At 36.9% G+C, this 18,158-nt stretch overlaps 1 long non-coding RNA gene across 1 annotated transcript in view; it reads left to right on the top strand.

Moving 5' to 3' along the window:
• The window catches only part of LOC106033852 (uncharacterized), a 138,298-nt gene extending 121,036 nt beyond the window's left edge, over window positions 1-17,262 (top strand). The window contains exons 2-3 of the long non-coding RNA XR_007165754.2: window positions 15,087-15,174; window positions 15,827-17,262. This is a non-coding gene — a long non-coding RNA (uncharacterized lncRNA). The remainder of the gene's footprint in view (window positions 1-15,086; window positions 15,175-15,826) is intronic.
• Window positions 17,263-18,158: the final 896 nt, after the last annotated feature.

The following is an 18,158-nucleotide window of genomic DNA, read 5'->3' as shown; positions in this document are numbered from 1 at the left end:
ATTGGAAAAAGAATTATGGCATAAAAGCTTTGAAATATAATTTTTCCCTCAGAAACTAATCTTAAACCTTACATGAAAGTAATTGCAACCTGTTCATTGGACATAGTGTTCTATGGCTAATACAATTGCAAATCACTAATGTTAGATAATAATTTAACAGATGGATGGAAAGAATAGTTTATTTGGTGGATTGGAAATATATATGCTACCTTTTTTTGCCACGCTCCACTTTAATCTAACATAATCAGTGAATACCAAATACTGCTCCCATTTTAGGGCCAGGGCTAAAGGTTGTTTTCTGTTTGCTAACTGGTAGACAGCTTTATGGGCTTCTGAAACCACCACTACATTTTACACTATCAGTAGCAAAACTGGTAGAGAAGTAGGTGGAAAAAAAGACTGCAAATAGTCTTTTAAGCCTTTTGGTATATCTTTGCAGTTTTAATTCCTGACACTGACTTTGAAAAGGATGGTATGCTGGCTCTTTCAATATTAAATATGTGGGATGAAATATGTTTTTTTCTCTCAGAAACCAGAACCTAATGTCAGATTATTTAACTCAGAGTAATGTAAATATGGTAATAACATTTTTGACTGAATTGAAAAAGTCAGAGAATTCAATGTGATGGTTCTGAGATTAACCCTAAGGCAAGTCAAAATAATACTGAAAAACAACAACAATAACAACAACAGCAAAACCTGATCTAACTAAATATAATAACTAATAAACTTCCACTAATTTAAGAACACCTGTTATAGAAACAATTTCAACTGAGTCATGTGGTTTGAAATTTTAAGCAGTTCCTGTACAACACCATATTTTTATTATATGTCTATGTTTACATTTTACTGTTCCAAGATGTTATCTGCAAAATACCATACTGGATGCAGATAAATGATAAGTAGCTTTGTTTTTCTGTGAGACTTACAGCATTTTATAGAGCCAGTAATCATAAATTGCATTGAAGTAAACAGTTAACAATTTTACAGGCTGCTGTTAATAAAAACATGGAGAATGTGCTACTTTTTTTACAAGTTTACTTTGAAAATGGTATTGAAAAGCCATTAGATGTGAGCAAGAATCTGGTTGACTAAAGGTAGCTTGGGCTGTGATGCAGTGTTGATTGAATTTGAGTAAGAAGGGGTCCTCTCTGGTTTGACTGGGCTCAATGCTGAGATTTGTGCCTTTTTTAGGAGCACAGGCCTGAAGCGGGGCACTGGGTCTGGGCTCTAAATGTTGAGCACAGTTTGGGTCCTGACTTAGAGTATGAAGGCTCAAGGTCCTCTCAGTTGTTGATTGCTGATGTTGTGCTAACGCCCAGGGCATTGCAAACCTTACACTGAGTTTATACTGCTTATCAGTGTACAAGTATATAACAAAGCAAATTGATATATGCTGGGGAAACTTTTAGAAAAAGTACCTTGCAGCTGGAATTGCAAATGAAAAAGAAACTTACCCACAGGAATAATGCATTTTCCTTTGAGTGTTAGTTCACTGAATTCCTAAGCGAAAGCCTGACAATAATAATAAGAAAAGGTCTTTTTTAGTCTTGCTGTTGACTTTCCAGGGTCTGTGATTTCAATGTAGACTTCTTTTTCAATATTATGACACTCAATATACATTTTCACAGATGAAACTTAGAAGTGTGTTGTTTTTTGTTTGTCTGTTTAGTTAGGGATTTTTTTTTTTTTTGGTGTGTGTGTGTCTTTTTGTATTTTTTCCAGGGTGGTGGTGGTGTAATCAGTGAAAAGAAATTGGTAATAAATTGAAGATTTTCCTGTGGAAATATGACCTATCAGCAACCAATAGACCACAATACTTTCTCCAAACCAAGATAAAATAATAAAATAATAAAAGTTACAGCTGTCCAAGTAATAGCTCTCTTTAAGGATGTTTTTGTTTTAAAGATGTTGAATACGAACTCTCTTCTGCAACTCTCATAAATCACTTAATGTTTGGTGGGTTTGTTTTTGAACAAGTGAAGAATTTCCAATACTCTTTTTCCTTTCTCTCACAACACTCCATTCTTGTCTCTCATTACATTCCACAATCCCTTTCTTTCTTTAACAAAGGAAAGATAAAAGTCCCAAATGACCAGTAAGTAGTGTTACTCTTGCTGAATGATATGAATTATAACCTGTGATACAGTTAACCATCTAACAGCATTTTTAAGCAGAATCTATGTATTTTGTCACTAACAGACATTTTTACTTCAACGCATTAGGCAAACCATGTATTATTTAAACTCTTAGCTGAGATAATCTGCTGGCCTTTTATTTATTACATTATTTGATGGATGAGATGGTGTTCTGGTTATGCTACTGCCCTGGCATGAAGTAGGTTGAAATTCAATCCTGACTTTGCTACAGAGGGTATGATCTTAGCAGACAGTTGAATTCTGCTGCACATCAGTTCCCTTGCCTTTAGGTGTTCTCAAGGCACAAGTTTTTCCTTGCTGTGTGCATGAACTTCTACAGCAGAAAGGAATTGTCACCGAAAGAGTTTTAGTGTACTGAAGTGTGATCTTGGCAACAAAAAGTTTTGTTATACCACTTTGGTAGGCATGGCACAAAAGGGCAGATGTGCATGCGGGTTGATAAAGGCTAGCTGATATTCCTCCTCTGGATAGCAGTATTTTTGCATTGTTCCAAGAGGTGATTTTGTCTGGTAAGAAAAATACCTTCATAACAGGAGGGCGAAACCTACATAGCAGTAAGGTGAAACCTAGACCTAATTCTAGTTAATTATTTATTTGTTTCTTTATTTTATAACTGATTTTTTTTTTTTTCTTGGGGCCAAGACTTTATCTGCTTCTCTCTGGTTTGCATTTAACAGGCAGATTTTCAAATTCCCATTTTAACTGCTTAATCTCTAGATAAGCAGTTATTAGCTGTTATGAACTGGTGGCCCTGTCATTGTTTCTAGTTTGTACTGAAATGTACAAATGTATTCCTCGGTTTCTATGCTTATTTATGCATCTGGTCACTGTGTTCAAGACTGGCACATTGAAAAACAAAATTTTGTGCTGCTGATTTGCACCGCTTTTTGCTTCTTTGTAAGAATAGGAAAATGTTTCAGTTCTGCATTTATAGCCTATATATTTTAACCAATTAGTAGTTTATTGATCTCTAAGGGTGTTTGTTTTGATGTATATTTTAGCCATGTACTTTTATGCAAGGATTTCTTGCTTGTCCATTACCATAGCTGAGAATCTGAATGTAGGTTTTGTTCTGTTGTAAATTTTAGTGGGAATAAGTGATGTTCTTTTACAGCTGCATGTTAATCCATTAAACCCAACTGTACAGGTGAATTGTTGCTGGATGCTGATATTCTGTCAGCTTCTTGAAAAGCCTTCACTGCTGCCGTTGTGCTGGGGAGAGAGATTTGTTAATGATGATTAAATATCTAAAGTCATGTCGTACAGTGTCTGGGGGTTCACTAGTCTGCCAAACACAGATTTCGCTGCTGCTTCTGTCTAGAAAGCTGAAAAGTAGACAGCAATATAAAAATATCCTTTTGCCTCCCAGCAAGATATATCTGAACCAAAGTACTTCTGCTAACATTAGCTGACTCAGAAAGGCTGCAGTGATCACTGAAGATATTTACTTTCATTCCATGATGCTTCTCTCTGTTTAATGGGGAGTGATCTTTTCCTTTCTAACACTAAGTGTGTTACAGGTCTGAGTGGCCTCTAGTGTGTACCTGAGCAGGTGGACCGTGGTGCACAGGAACAGGTTGTTCTGCAGTACTTAGCCACCTTATTGTTTCCAGAGGAATTATTTTCCTCTCTCATTGGAATCATCAGGCCAAAGTGAGACCATGTCTTCCCCCAGTTTTACAATCTGGCCCAGTCAGAAATATTTCCATTTGAGGAAATGGTTGCATTTTTTCTGTGGGTATGCCTCATAACATTAATTCCATTGTTCCTTTAATTTAAGTACACAGCACATGCATTTAAGAGTGTCAAAGGATTTTTGTATTTACATTACACTGCTGCATCTATTTAATTTTATCAGCTTTCCCACTCAATTTAATTTGAGTAATTGTGTAAATGAGTCTTGAGTAAATGAAATGTGGAAGAAAGCCTGTAAAAAGCACTTAGGAGGAATACTACCTAAAATGATCGTGGTATAACATATACATTGCATTGGTTCAATATGTATAGTATGTCATTCATACTCAGGCTCCTTTAGAAGTGATAGCAAATGTCTTAGGTGCTCTGGACAAGAATCAAAGCTAGTGCAGTAAAGTGACCAACTCCTGTGGAAACTTATACTTCTACTAGCTTACCTTCATCACTGGTTCTTATGCCGTCTACACTAATGTCTAAGAATCAGATATTATCTGATTTCTTCACATTGGAGCTGAAAGAAGAAAAATCACCTTAGCCTTAAATTTTTAAATTAAATGTTAGGAGTTATTGGGTAAAGAACAAATTAAAAAAAAATAAGTTATAATATTAATCTACATTCCCCTTGTTTTCATAAACATGTATAATATTCATTGTCCTATTTGAAGAAAAAAAGAAATTAGAAAGTTACAGAGAAGGGAAACAAGAATGATTAAAGATGTTAAATGATTTTCATTTGAGGATTACTTAAATAAACTGGTGTGCCTCAGGCTCAGAAAGAAGTGGTTGAAGTGATATGATGAAGGCTTATAAAGTCTGGAGCAATGGGAAATGATTGTTCTTTCTCTTCCAGTACAGGCACCTATTATTATCAGTTGAAACTAGCAGATAGTAAAGTTCAAAGAAAATTAGAATAAGGTAATATGCAGCTCCTACTACATGGAGAGGTAATTATTTGCCAGCAGGCATTGTGGATTCTAAAATATGACATATATTTAAAAGTGACTGAGCACATTTGTGGAAGAAAAGGCTATTAAGGTCTATTTAGGACAAGGATGCCCTCTCCATCTTAACAAATTCTTGCGCTAAAGATCTCTGAAATTGAAAAGTATTCTGAGGAAGAGTTGCATAATGCCTGGTGTGTTGCCTATGCATCTATTACTGGTGACCTTTTCCTTTAGGGGCATTTATCTAGCTTTTCACTTTGTAAATTATGCTTCTCCCTCTCTCCCTCCTCTCCCAACCTGGAAGAATGGAGGTAAGGAAAACAAAGTGCATCTGTGTATATGGGAGAAAATAAAAAATGACTCTAAAAGTACTCTTTTTCTATGCTTTATTTCTATATTGCATTAGTGGCAAAATGCATGTATATTTTCTATAAACTCAGCTGACCACAGGTATCTAATTTATTATTTCTATGATGGCACAGAAATTCTTGTGTGTAAACATAGACTTTATCAGTCTTTGCATTTGTCTTTCTTTCACAGCAGATGTTAAAAGAACAATACTGTTGTTCAGTATAAGCACAGACAAGGTTTATCTTGATACTCAATGAGAGATGTTTCCTTGTTAGACTGGAGACTTGCTTTACATCACATCACAGTTAGAGGGTTATTCTGCTCAGCATAAGTCAGTCGCTGTGGAAATGCTAACCAATATATTAATGAAGTAATAGGGCAATTTTTCCAAAGGAAGAAGTATCCTGATATGGAAAGATGTACATAGTATTAGAGATGTAGGCGATCACAGGTCTACTCATCTGCTTGTATTTAAGCATGTGCTTTGTGCTTGGCTGACTAACAAATGAATTCAGCTGAAACTGCAGGAAAACTTCAGGGAAGCAGAATGTAATTTAGCCTCTTGTCTATCCACAAAGCAGCTCTTAATGACCACAAGTGCTCAGGGTTTTGATTTTACTTCTCATATGGGTATTTAGTTTATCATTAACCATGTGGTCTGTCTAGCATTCAAACATAATTAGCATGATAAATAGTGGTGATTTTTATATTTTCTTTTGGCCTGATGAAGATATGGGTGACTCATTCAAACACACCAAGAAAATGTCCTTTGTTACCTAATAGAGAGGCAATTAAGTGCATTAAGGCAAAAGAGATTTGTTTATTCTCTATTTAGTGGCTTTCATCCCAACAGTAGGACCTTTTTTGTCTCCTTGTGAAATAAAAGTGGTAAAAAGTAATATTCTGGCAGCGTTTTCACCAAACTTTTGTTTTTGAAGTCAGAGCTAATCTCTTCTCACTGATTACTCAACTGGATTGATTGCCACTGAAATTTTGTACACTTTTTCAAGTTGAAAAAAAATAAATACAGAGAACCATTTGCAGAATCCTTTTGAAGATAAACTGAAATTAAGAACAGCAACAACAACAACAGCATTCCTCTGTCACAATGGCTACTGAATTTATTATTGTATATCCCCTAAAGAAGACCTCCCAAAACTTAGAGAAGCAAACAAGGAAAACATAAAGTAGCCTTTCACATTTGTCATCCTAGTGTTTAAAAGAAACTTTTTTTTTTTTTTCTGTGACATAAGGAGAGAGAACAAGCCCTGGTATGATTCACAAATGTCTTTTGATATGCATTGACATTTTAACAGCAGGGTGGATTTGAAAAAAGCTCATTAAACAATGGGTTTGGTTAAGACAACCAAATGATGGACAGAATCACACACAGGCAAATGCTAGCTGAGAGCCATCAGGCTGCAGGTGATCCCCAGTGCAGCTGACACAGCCTGGTGTTTGATGGGAAAACTCATTGTTGTGAAGTGGCCATTCTGGCTCCAAGGATTTGGCTTCCTTTGTCAAGTGCTCCTCCGAAAAGGGAAGGACCTTCTGTTCTAGGAAGTGTAATTTGTCAGCAGCATGGTAATGATAGCTGTCATACACTGGAGGATGATATTAGGCAGGAAACAGGAATGTGTGCTACTTTTTTCTTCTGCTCTGCTTAAAAAAAAAAAGCCAATACATTCTACCTCATCATTTCAGTCAGCTTCAGTTTTAGATGCCAGCTCCATCTACCCTGAGCTATAGAATTGCTCTTAGACGTTGTCAGACCAAGTCAGAGCCAGTATTTGATTATTGGGACATTTAGTCCAGCTAGGTTCAGGGTCCCTCATTCTTCCAATGTACAAACTTGATGAAGATGCATGCTGTTAATAAACTTTATATATTGGAGCCTCTCTTATCACACAGCCTTAAGTTGGGGTATTCTTTGTGGATGTTTCTTCTCCAAAATGTCTCATAACAGTAGATACATGCTCTGTAGACGCTGTTGCATTTAAGTATTTGCAAGCTTCCTCTAGGATCTAGGATTATGTACAACTTTCCTTCCTGACTCTTATCAAGGCAACAGTCTTTGCAAGGAGCTTTTGGGATCATCCCTCTTATCTTTCTCTATCACTACTCTCAAGTAAAGTAGTAAACTGTTTTTTTCTTCCTAGATCTTAAAAGTCAAAATGAACCTTAGACCTTAGAAAATGCAGCTACCCATAAAGAAGATGAAGTTTGGTCAGGATAGTTTGTCTTAGATATAAACTCTCTGTCTTTTAAATACCTGCTGTGGACATATACTACTTTCAACACTATGGTAAATTACAGCCATTACTGGGTTAGACCCTTTGAATTGTAGATACTCATAAGTACAAGATGGGTGTTTGTTTCAATAAGTGTAACAATATAGCTTAGAAGAAATTGTATTTGTCTATTCCCATTCTTTTATCGTTGACTACTGCAAAGAGAACTTTTTTTTTTTTTCAGAGAAAGGGAAAAATTTAGAAATATTAATCTGATAAAGCAATAAAAAGAAGGTAATATAATTAATTTCATACAAGTTAGTGGATATATCTTAATCACGTCTGAGTTACTTTAGAAGATGATTTTTAGTCTTTTTTTTTATTCATAAGCATTCTTGTTCCCACTTCTATTTTTTCCTTTTTTTTAGATTTCACTTTTTTTTTTTTTCCCCTTATTTAATTATTCTTTTCTGGCAGAACAGCCCCTGAGACCATGTCTGACTGATATTTTCTCAAACCTTGGCATTCAAAAATGACTTCTCAGATTTCAGTTATTTATGGCTAACAACATAAAAGAAAAAGAAAAAGGAAAAGGAAAAGGAAAAGGAAAAGAAAAAGAAGAAAGGAAAAGGAAAAGGAAAAGAAGAAATAGAAATAGAAAAAGAAAAAGAAAAAGAAAAAGAAAAAGAAACCCTGATTTTTTCTGAGACCCTTTTGGAGCTCATGTATCATGGCTCGACACAATTAGAAGTTTTGCAGGGACCATGGAAAAGTGGGATTTCTAATGGAAACATCAATCCAATATGAACTTGAGTATCAGAAAATGATCACATTCTAATAAAGCTTTTATTATAGAATAATATTTCTAGGTTGCCATAATAGATTAATACCTTTAACAGTAAACACAGTTGAGGCAGAAAATAAAAATCTAATGTTTAGAGCCTGTTTCTGTTTTCATCTAGTATTTGTGTTATCAGCAACTAAAACAATATGAGGAATGATTCAAATCCAAAGATATGTGTCTTTATTCTCTGCAGATGTCTGGAAAAAATAAATAAATCCCAGAGTAACTCCAGTTTTCTGGTGTGACTTTTTTTTTCTTTACATATTTTGCACTGTCTTTTTTCCTAGCTTTAGCCATTCTGATGCCCTAAGCTTCAGAGGGCTAAGAACTGTCTCACAGAGATGGGATGTTAAGTCTGCTAATAGAGGTAGGGAACAAGCCAGGGAGAGGCATGCTCAACTCCTGTTTCACTTTATTTTGCGGAAGAGGGCTGTTAGCCAAGAGATCAAATTTTGTTTCTCTTTCCTCTCCCTGTCAAGTATTTTCTCCATGCAGAAGTTCCTATGTACACCTCTCAACTTCCAGTCAGTCAACTGATTATCTTGCACCTCTTAACTCTTGAATTGTGAAAACTATTTTCAAGTTTTTGGGTCATGTTTTGAGTCTCCCTTTTTACTTTTTCATCCAAGCCAGGTTGCAACTAACTGTCAGACACTTCTATGAAGTTCACATCCTTGTGAATTCCTAGGAGAGGGATTTAACCAGACAGCTAGGTAGAGAGGAGATAAACTAGACATCTCCTGATATGCTAAATATCTCCTGCTAGGTACATCAGGTATACCTGTTGGATATGTCACAGTGTTGAGATTGAAGGTGAGTGGGAAAATGAGAGAAATGGACCATAGGCAGTTGGAGAAACATGTAGCATCTCCCAGATCCACACTTAAACTGCAAAGAAATCCTGCAGTGGTTTATTCCTAATTAGTGATTCAAAATCCTTATGAGGAAATAGATGTCATTATTCATGGTACACACGGCTCTCTGTTAATATTAAGTTGGCTGTCATTGATGAGAAGAGAATGCTCATGTGTCCTCTTCAAATAGTTTAGAGTTGTGAAAAAGAAAGATGTCTAATGGATTATTGATAAACCAAATTCAGTGATTCGAGTTTTTCTATATAATGGGCTAGTCCTCTTGTTGTTGATGTAGGCAGAGGACCTCAAAGATGGACATTGAAGGAAATATGAATTTAATCTACAATGACTACAGAACTAGATGGTGTCATGCAGACTTGCTGAGGGCATGAGAGGTATCTGTGGTACATACCACTCTGGAATATTTATCATTCAGAATTATGGTGATAATTACCTCATTATCAAACTGATCACCTAGTGATGCATGAAAACAGGGAGTGATGTGCACTCGAACAAATGCCTTGTAGCAAGAGTGTTACTGCTGCAAGAAAAGTATCAGATTACAGTACATGTTTTGGAAGGGATATTCTTTATGCAGAGAACATTTTCATTCTCTTTTTCTTATCCTATATCTGAAGATTAATATGGTCTCAGCAATAACTTGTAGCATACTTTCTCCAGCATAGTACCTTCTAAAAAAGGAGACTTTGCAGCTGCTGTAGACTAATTTGACATCAAAGTGAATTGAGGATGGCTGTAACTTCCTCCATTGCTGAAGATGGATTTAGGGTTGCTCAGATCACTGCCTTCTTCATCTAATCCTTTCTCAGGGGTGCAGAGGACCAATAAAATGCTTCACTGAACACAATAGCAGAAAGCAACATGACTGGGAATACATATGCAAAAAAGGATCTGGGGTTGAGGCACAGAGTCATGTGAGATAGATGAAGGGATGGAGTGGGATCCTGCAAAAAGAAAAAAAAAATTACAGAGGAATCGGGGTGGATGAACTTGTGTTAACAGTGCAATATGCATGTTTCAGTGTAAACACAGAAGTTCACATGGTACAGATATAGCCTGTAAGGTCATGCTTGAAATGTTTCCATTCATCAATATCTTCCCATTAATAGGTTCTTAAAATCTGTCAGTGAGTTAGTATTCAATCCATTTTAATAGATATTCTGTTAAATCTATAACGTTAATTTTTAAATAAAGATTTATCTTGTGTTAAATCAAGTGGCTTGTAGAAATCTGCATGTCAACAAATTGGATATTAGCAATCAAAGCAGTAATACTCATTTTGTAATTCTTTGTTCAGTAATCCTTAGCAGAAGTCACCACTGTATTATTGGACATATTTCTGTGAGACACCAACTGGTATTCATTGCTTATTAATATTCCTACACCTTTTAAAGATGGCACTCCTCCAGTTCTTTGGAACTGCCTCCGTTTTCCAGAATTTCTTAAAATAAAATTAGTGGCATAGTAAGCTCTTCATTTACAACCAATGCATCTGTTGATGAGAAATTATCCAAAACAAATTTTGCATGCTTAGTGCAAAAATTCATATTTTCACAGAATCACACAATCACAGAATCACAGAATCGTCTAGGTTGGAAGAGACCTCCAAGATCATCTAGTCCAACCTCTGTCCTAACGCTAACAAGACCTCCACTAAACCATATCACTAAGGGCTACATCTAAATGTCTTTTAAAGACCTCCAGGGATGGCGACTCAACCACCTCCCTGGGCAGTCCATTCCAGTGCCTAACAACCCTTTCAGTAAAGAAGTTCTTCCTAACATCCAACCTAAACCTCCCCTGGCGCAACTTTAGCCCATTCCCCCTCGTCCTGTCACCAGGCACGTGGGAGAATAGACCAACCCCCACCTCTCTACAGCCTCTTTTAAGGTACCTATAGAGAGCGATGAGGTCTCCCCTGAGCCTCCTCTTCTCCAGGCTAAACAACCCCAGCTTCCTCAGCCGCTCCTCGTAAGACTTGTTCTCCAGACCCCTCACCAGCTTCGTTGCCCTTCTCTGGACTCTCTCGAGCACCTCCATGTCCTTCTTGTAGCGAGGGGCCCAAAACTGAACACAGTACTCGAGGTGCGGCCTCACCAGAGCCGAGTACAGGGGCACAATCACCTCCCTAGACCTGCTGGCCACACTGCTTCTTATACAAGCCAGGATGCCGTTGGCCCTCCTGGCCACCTGAGCACACTGCTGGCTCACATTCAGCTGCCTATCCACCAGTATTCCCAGGTCCTTCTCGGCCAGGCAGAAATTCTTCCTATCAAAACCAGTTACAAATAGCAATTGTTTTGTGCTGTCCACAACATCATATGAACTGGATACAGCCTTCTACTTCACTCTAAATACAAGAGAGAACTAGTCAGGTTTTGTTAACAATTCCTCCTATAACTTCCCTGTCAGTTATGCTGACAAGTGGTTTAAGCTTATGGGGAAAAAATCAAATTGTGAAATATCAAAATCTGCCATATAATGAATTTCTTTTTCAACAAAGCTCTATGTTGAAAACTGGATGTTATTGGAAAACAGATGCATCATAATCTGAGGCACAATTCTGCACATATATTAACAAGTAATAGAGCTGCTGTAGTTCATTCCCAGTTCAGTCTCTTATGACCATGCTTAACTTCCAAGTGATTGACTTTCTTTAGAAGTATTGAGAATCTAAATTTCTAACTTGAACAAGCAATTATTGTTTTATAGGATTAGCTCTTCAGGGAATTTTATTTGGTGTTGTAGAAATAGAAGTATCGTTCCATCACGGTTCATTATTAAAACTGTAAATAAGGAAGCTATTGTCATGGCAAAAGCAGCTGATTGTCTCTGTTACTAATTTTTTATTGCCTTAAAATATGCATGTTCTATCACACCTACTTAAATTAGATTGTAGAAGAATGCTTTTCATTTCTTTAGATCCAGGCAGTTTCTTGGTACATTACTACTAAGAAAGGCACGTCAGCTTTCTTGGTCCCTAGACACAAGATTAAAATAAGGAATTCAAAGAAAGGCTTAAAAAATAAAAGTACTGTAATGCAGTGTTAGATACTATATGTACAGCATTATATAATATATATATATGTTATATTTCTAGGTCATTAACAAGTAAATGGAATATAAACAAATCAAAGATATTCTAAAAATATAGAAGACCTAAATGTTTAAAGAAGGTTCTTGTCACACTGCTACTGGAAAGTCTTATAACTATTTCCTTAAGAGTCATTAGTATAATGTTTTCGCTTCTGTTATAGGCTGTCTCTCCCATACTAATGGAGAGAAATGGGACTGGAAGAGAGGTGTACATGGCACTCTTTTCTGTGGCTTAAGGGGAAATTTTACAATGCTTAAGAGCCAGACTTGTGTGAAGACTATCTGAAATACTTGTGTGTAATGTAATCATTATTTCTAGTCCTTTTTTATTCTGAAAAGTTTGCTTTTCAAAGAAGGTGGAAATGATTGCCAATACATACTCCCTGACCTGGTCTCTTCGTTGACTCCTTCCTTTACTGTATATGCTCCCAGGCAGTGTTCAGTCACATCTTTCTTCCTTTTCTTTGCTCTAAACACATACACACTTGTTTCAAAACAAGTCATGCTGCATCCCTTTATCTCAAATTGTCTTCATTTGGAAACGTGACAGTTATGGCTCTATCTGTTTGCAGAGTTGGGTGATGCAGATTAATTGTGTTCCTAATGGCTTTTGGGATAGAACTGAAGGGCAGATTAGTGGTAGAGCTGGAACCAGCACATAGCTAGTAACGGATGATTTTGCCAGGCTGACAAGAAAGCCTGTCTCTCTTGGTCATGTCTAGGAGGATAAAAAAAGGGGAAAATATCATAAAAAGGCAATTATTTGATTTTACTTCTTTGAGGGTATTAGATGTCTTTTCCAAATTTATCTTGTAAATTTAAGTTTTCCAAATTTTTGTTTCTTGCACTTTCTTTTCTTCTTGCCATCGTCAATGTTTTATCTTTACTTCTTTTCTTTTTCTGCTTCTACCTTATTCTTTGTATCTTAGAGTTAATACGAGAAATGCTTGATGTCAGAAATTAATTTCATGCTCCATTTTGAAGATGATGAAGCAATGCATTTCAAGCTTCATCTTGTTTCTCAAAAAAAACTTGTCTCTCTGAATCTGATAGCATAAAATTCCCTGAGGCATTAGGATTTTTCAGAAGTTCTTCATGTGAAGGGATTACTTCTACTTTAAAATGAACATTGAGACTTTGAGTTTAGTCAGGGAAAATAGTAACAAGTAGCATAGTAACAGAGTAGTGTGATGAACTGTTCTAACCAGCAGGTAGCAATAAAAGAGCAGGAATTATGGATTAACAAAAGCTCTCCTTGTAAGAATGCTTGTACCAAGGTAAACTGAGGTGCGGTAGCCTCCTAGTATCTGGTTGTAACATTTCATCTTTATACTTGAGATCATTATCTCACAAATTTGTTCAAGTTCTTATACCAGCAACCCCTTCCTGTTTCGAGCGAAGTAGCGTGGCATTTGCATCAGTGTCTTTCTGTTCTCTTCACAATAGAATATTCCCTTCAGAATACAAGAGTTTATTCATTATTTTACATTAATTTAAAGAATACTGAATCAGCAAACTGGAATGTAGAGTCAAAGGTTGTATGCACCTTTCTGGGAAGCTTTTCTTTGCAAATCTGGCAGTGTTCATCCATGTATTGCTCCAGCCTGGCTGGGTGTCCGTGGAGAAACTGTCACTTTCCACTGAGGAGGGTGCAGGCAGGATGTCTGATAACACTGAATATTTTTGAATCGGCATGCTGGGAAGCCTCAGCCTGGGGCTCCCAAGGGAACTAGCTGGAAAGCTGGCTGAGTCGTGAATGGTGAGATTTAGAATGTCTTGAAAACTTGGAAAATCCCAAGTGACTGGGGGATTACAAAATCACTGTGAGCATTTGAGAAAGGAAAGCCAGAAACCCATATCAAATGATGAGAAGAATAATTTGATTTTCTACAGCTAAGTGTTGGCGAAACACTGTAATTAATGGCTTTTGGCATGGAAAGTCAGTCTTGCTAGAAAAACTCCTGGTCTTTGCCATGAGAGACTGGGGCTGGTCAAAGCATCCACATGGGTCTAGGCCAGGTTCATTCAGTTTTAATTTGGTGCCTTGGCAGCACCATGCAGCTTAGCAGAGTACAAGTCAATGTGGAAACAGTCCTACCAAAGAGATCAGTAAGTGCTCTAAACTAGTGATGTAACCAAGGGTTAACAGGCCACGTTCGCTGTCTCTGGCTTTGTGACAGGTCTCCTTACCAACTCCAGCACCTTGAGATGAAGGTCAATGCGGTCAATGCTAGGACAATAAAATGGAAGCAGAGAGCAAGGTAATCATTTTATTAAAGATGTGGATGACAATCATAAAATCGATGGTAGTGTTTGCAGATGGCACAAGGACATAGCAGGACAGGTTACTGCTGCAAAACGATCAGGATCATTAGTTTAAATAGTCACAGTCCAGCTGCTGTGCTTGAAGAGGCATCCACAGGACCACACCTGAGAGCCAGGAATGCATTCTCCTCAGGACATGAGATCCTGTCTCACAAAGCATCATTCAGAGTGGCTTGAGAGCCATTCTGTGCCTCAGTGTGATGTTGTATGTATGAAAGAGGAGTGGCAAGTCAGTAGTGGCCTGGATCCTTCACACGGATGTGTTACAGCTGCTTATTGTAAATAAGTTCACTGAAAAAACCCTAAGCCAGTAATGTTCCTATTGTGGCTTTGGTTCACAGCCTTGTTTTGGGACCATCTGCTATGGAGCTGGAGGGTGTACATGGAGGGGTTGTAATGGTGCTTTTTAGAATTTTCAGCAGCTCCCAAACAGAGGTGTTGTGGACATAGGTCAAATAAAGAGCAAATGTGATTGCTCATGAAGTCAGTTATCAAAAATGGTGGACACTGTAGGAGAGTGGGATAACTACGGAATTTATTACTCATAATATTAATCATTATTCCAGGGAATAAACCGGAGAAGAGAAAGTTCTTCCAGAGCCCCACCTGCTGTGATTCTGGTTGAGATTCTTCTTCACCCATTGGACAAGGAAGGTAACATTTTGTGGCTTTTTCTAAACAATTAGTCAAAAGAACTTGCCTGCCAAAAACTCTATTCAGCCTCTGTTCCCCCAGTTCAGACAGATGATACCTGGGCTATGTGAACCTGTGTAGCTAAGTCCTTCTCTGTATAAATCTGGAATAGAATTTTCTATCTTTGCTGAGAATGACCTGTTTTCTGCCCAGAGAAGTCCTGACTCTACAATACCTGGCAAGAATGTGCCTCAGGCAAGTGAACTCAGGGAACACAGAAAGAGGCATCATCTTGGGCAGCCAGGTCTTACTTTTAAAGCAGAATCAGTAACAAAGAATTAAAAAATCTTTATCCTTTCCAAAAAGCATCTTCCTCACTCAAAGTGTGGTAACAACTCCAGTATTAACAAGTGGGAGTGTACCTAGTCGGGAAAACACAGAACGCTAAAGTCAAAATTACCCTCCTATGAAGTGGCAGAAAAAGAAGCTTTTGAGCCATACAGAGCAAGCTAACCCACAAGGCTACTACTGTATACACAATAGTGAAAATGAATTATCTAATTGCCTCTTGAATCAGACTGTTTTATTTATAGGAACATGCTATCCGTTATCTATGCCTCTTATGCCTCATGCCTAAAAACTAACAGACGTTAACTTTTGTTCTGGTTAATAGCTACTTCAGGAAGGAAACCAGCACATGTCACCAGAAGAGATGACTGCATCAGTTTCTGCCTCATTGGCATGACATTTCTTTTTTGTATGCCACTTCAGGGTGAGGATTTTACTGAATCAGGAGTCCCACTGCAATCTGTAAGTTGTTGTTCAGTGTCTGTAGAACAATCTGATCTTCCCTGCTTCTGAGGGTTGTACAAAAGACAGGTAAATGTCCAGATCTTCAGTTTGGATAATCAGATGATGTTAAATGTGCTTCTGATAGCAAGTTCTGTGATGGGTTTACAGCACAAAGGGCAGTGGGCTCAGGTGATCTGTGAATACTGTACTCACGATGGCACTGATAAAATAGTAAGATATAATGTAGAGTTTCTAAAATATGGGTACTTTATTTACTGTGGCAATGACAGTTTTCTTCTCTTTACTGTAGAGGCTTATACCAGTCTAGTTTATACAAAATAAGTGATGGTGATAACAAAGTTATTCTGAGAACCTGGCATGAAAATGCCTATCCAAAAAGGAATGAAATTATTTTTAACTTTGAAACATTTTCTTTATGGACTCTTGTCATCCATGTTCTCATTTCAGTGAATAAAGTCCTACCATGCTAGCTGTGTAAAAACAAAGTACAAATGCAATCCTAGGTAAAGATGACCTACAATGCCTTCTTCTAAAATGCATCCAGAGGCTGAAACTAACAAAAGAAGTTGTGGAGGATGGGTTGCATTTTTTGCTCATTCTTAGTTTACTGCTAACATCCTAATGAAATAGCTAATAAATAAATAAATGTATGTTTGTTTCTCCATCTGTTTGCATGTGGTATCAGGTCTGGATGGACAGTTACACACAGAAAATTACCTTTTGCTATATACTGAATTCTTTTAAGATATATATATATGCATATTTCATTTTTAATAAGTGCAAAATACCATATTACTTAAACATGGAAAAACTTAAGTAGGTTTCTAATTTTTAATGTACAGTATAGTCTCAATTACCTTAAAGTGGACATCTTAATGAGTTAATTAGGATGGCTCACATATTCTTATACTTAAAAACAAGGAATAAATCTCTGGAGGATTAGGGCTTGCTTTTATTGCTGTATTCAGTACATGTAGTGTTTAACTGCATTATGAAATAAGTGACTGTTTTAGCCATCTGTGGGGTGTTTTTTCCCGAAGTGTGGTAGCTGTTGCTGTGCAGAGATGGTTGTGGCAAGAAAAAAACAATATTTTAAAAAAACATCTTAGGGAAAAATATTCTGTGATATCTTTTTGAAAATTATAAGGGAAAAATATATCTCTTCCAAATAAACTGGTTATGTAGGTGGATATTTACTTGCTGTACTTTTCCTTGTATGCACCTGTAAGTTGTTGGGCAATAGAGGATGCACATTGTGTTTACTGTTTTTTTTAACCCCTGGCTGTGTATTTCAATTCCATCTTCTCAGTTTGCTAACAGTTTATTTTGGTGCTGTATAAACTTCAAAGAGCTTTGATGATAAATTTAGTATTAAAACTAAAATGCTGGCATTGCTAGACTACAGCTAAGAATGATGGCATGAGTCAGGTATTTTTAACCACATTACCAGCTCTTTTTTCTGCTTCCTCTTCCTCTTCCTTTCCCTTTTCATTTTCCTTTTCATTCCTGCCATTTTACTTCTGTTTTTGTCATAAATAACCATTGTACTGAACAAAATACTGGGTTAACTCATCTTGCACCTTTGAGAGATGTTTGAGATATCCATGCACACTGAGTTTTTCTTGTGAACTCTGTTTTCTGTAGATTTAATCATACTTCAAAACATTGGGAATTTAAAGATCTTACATTAGAACTTAATGTTTGCCGAAGCTCTACAACCCATTGCAAATTGTATTGTCCATGAGCTGTGTAGGCTCTGGTGCCATGCTGAAAATGAGGGGATGCAAAGCATATATGCCAGATTCAAGTGTGAAGTAAAGCAGCTATTCCTGAACAAGATCACTGGTTTTGAAACAAAGCATCATATGCAAGAATCATAAGCAAATTAACATAATAGAGCAGCAGTCATAGGCAAGTCAAAAAGAAATTCAGAATGTGAAATGTAAGAAACAGTCTTGTAGAGACAAATAGTTGATATTAAACATTTGCATACTAGGCAAGACAACTGTTCAAAAAAAAAATAAAATGAAAGGAACATCTCGCCCCCCCTCAAAAAAAAAAAAAAAAAAAGTAGCTGTTGTTACACTTTTGATTTGCTGGAAGGGCAGATTTTCCAGGCAGAGAGATCTACCTTTCAATTTGATTGATGTAGTAATAATATTACCATTCTATGATTTTGAAAATGTATGATT

Source organism: Anser cygnoides, chromosome 5 (genome assembly GCF_040182565.1).
Source record: "Anser cygnoides isolate HZ-2024a breed goose chromosome 5, Taihu_goose_T2T_genome, whole genome shotgun sequence".
NCBI classification, from domain to species: domain Eukaryota; kingdom Metazoa; phylum Chordata; class Aves; order Anseriformes; family Anatidae; genus Anser; species Anser cygnoides.
This window is presented reverse-complemented; position numbering and strand designations above follow the sequence as displayed.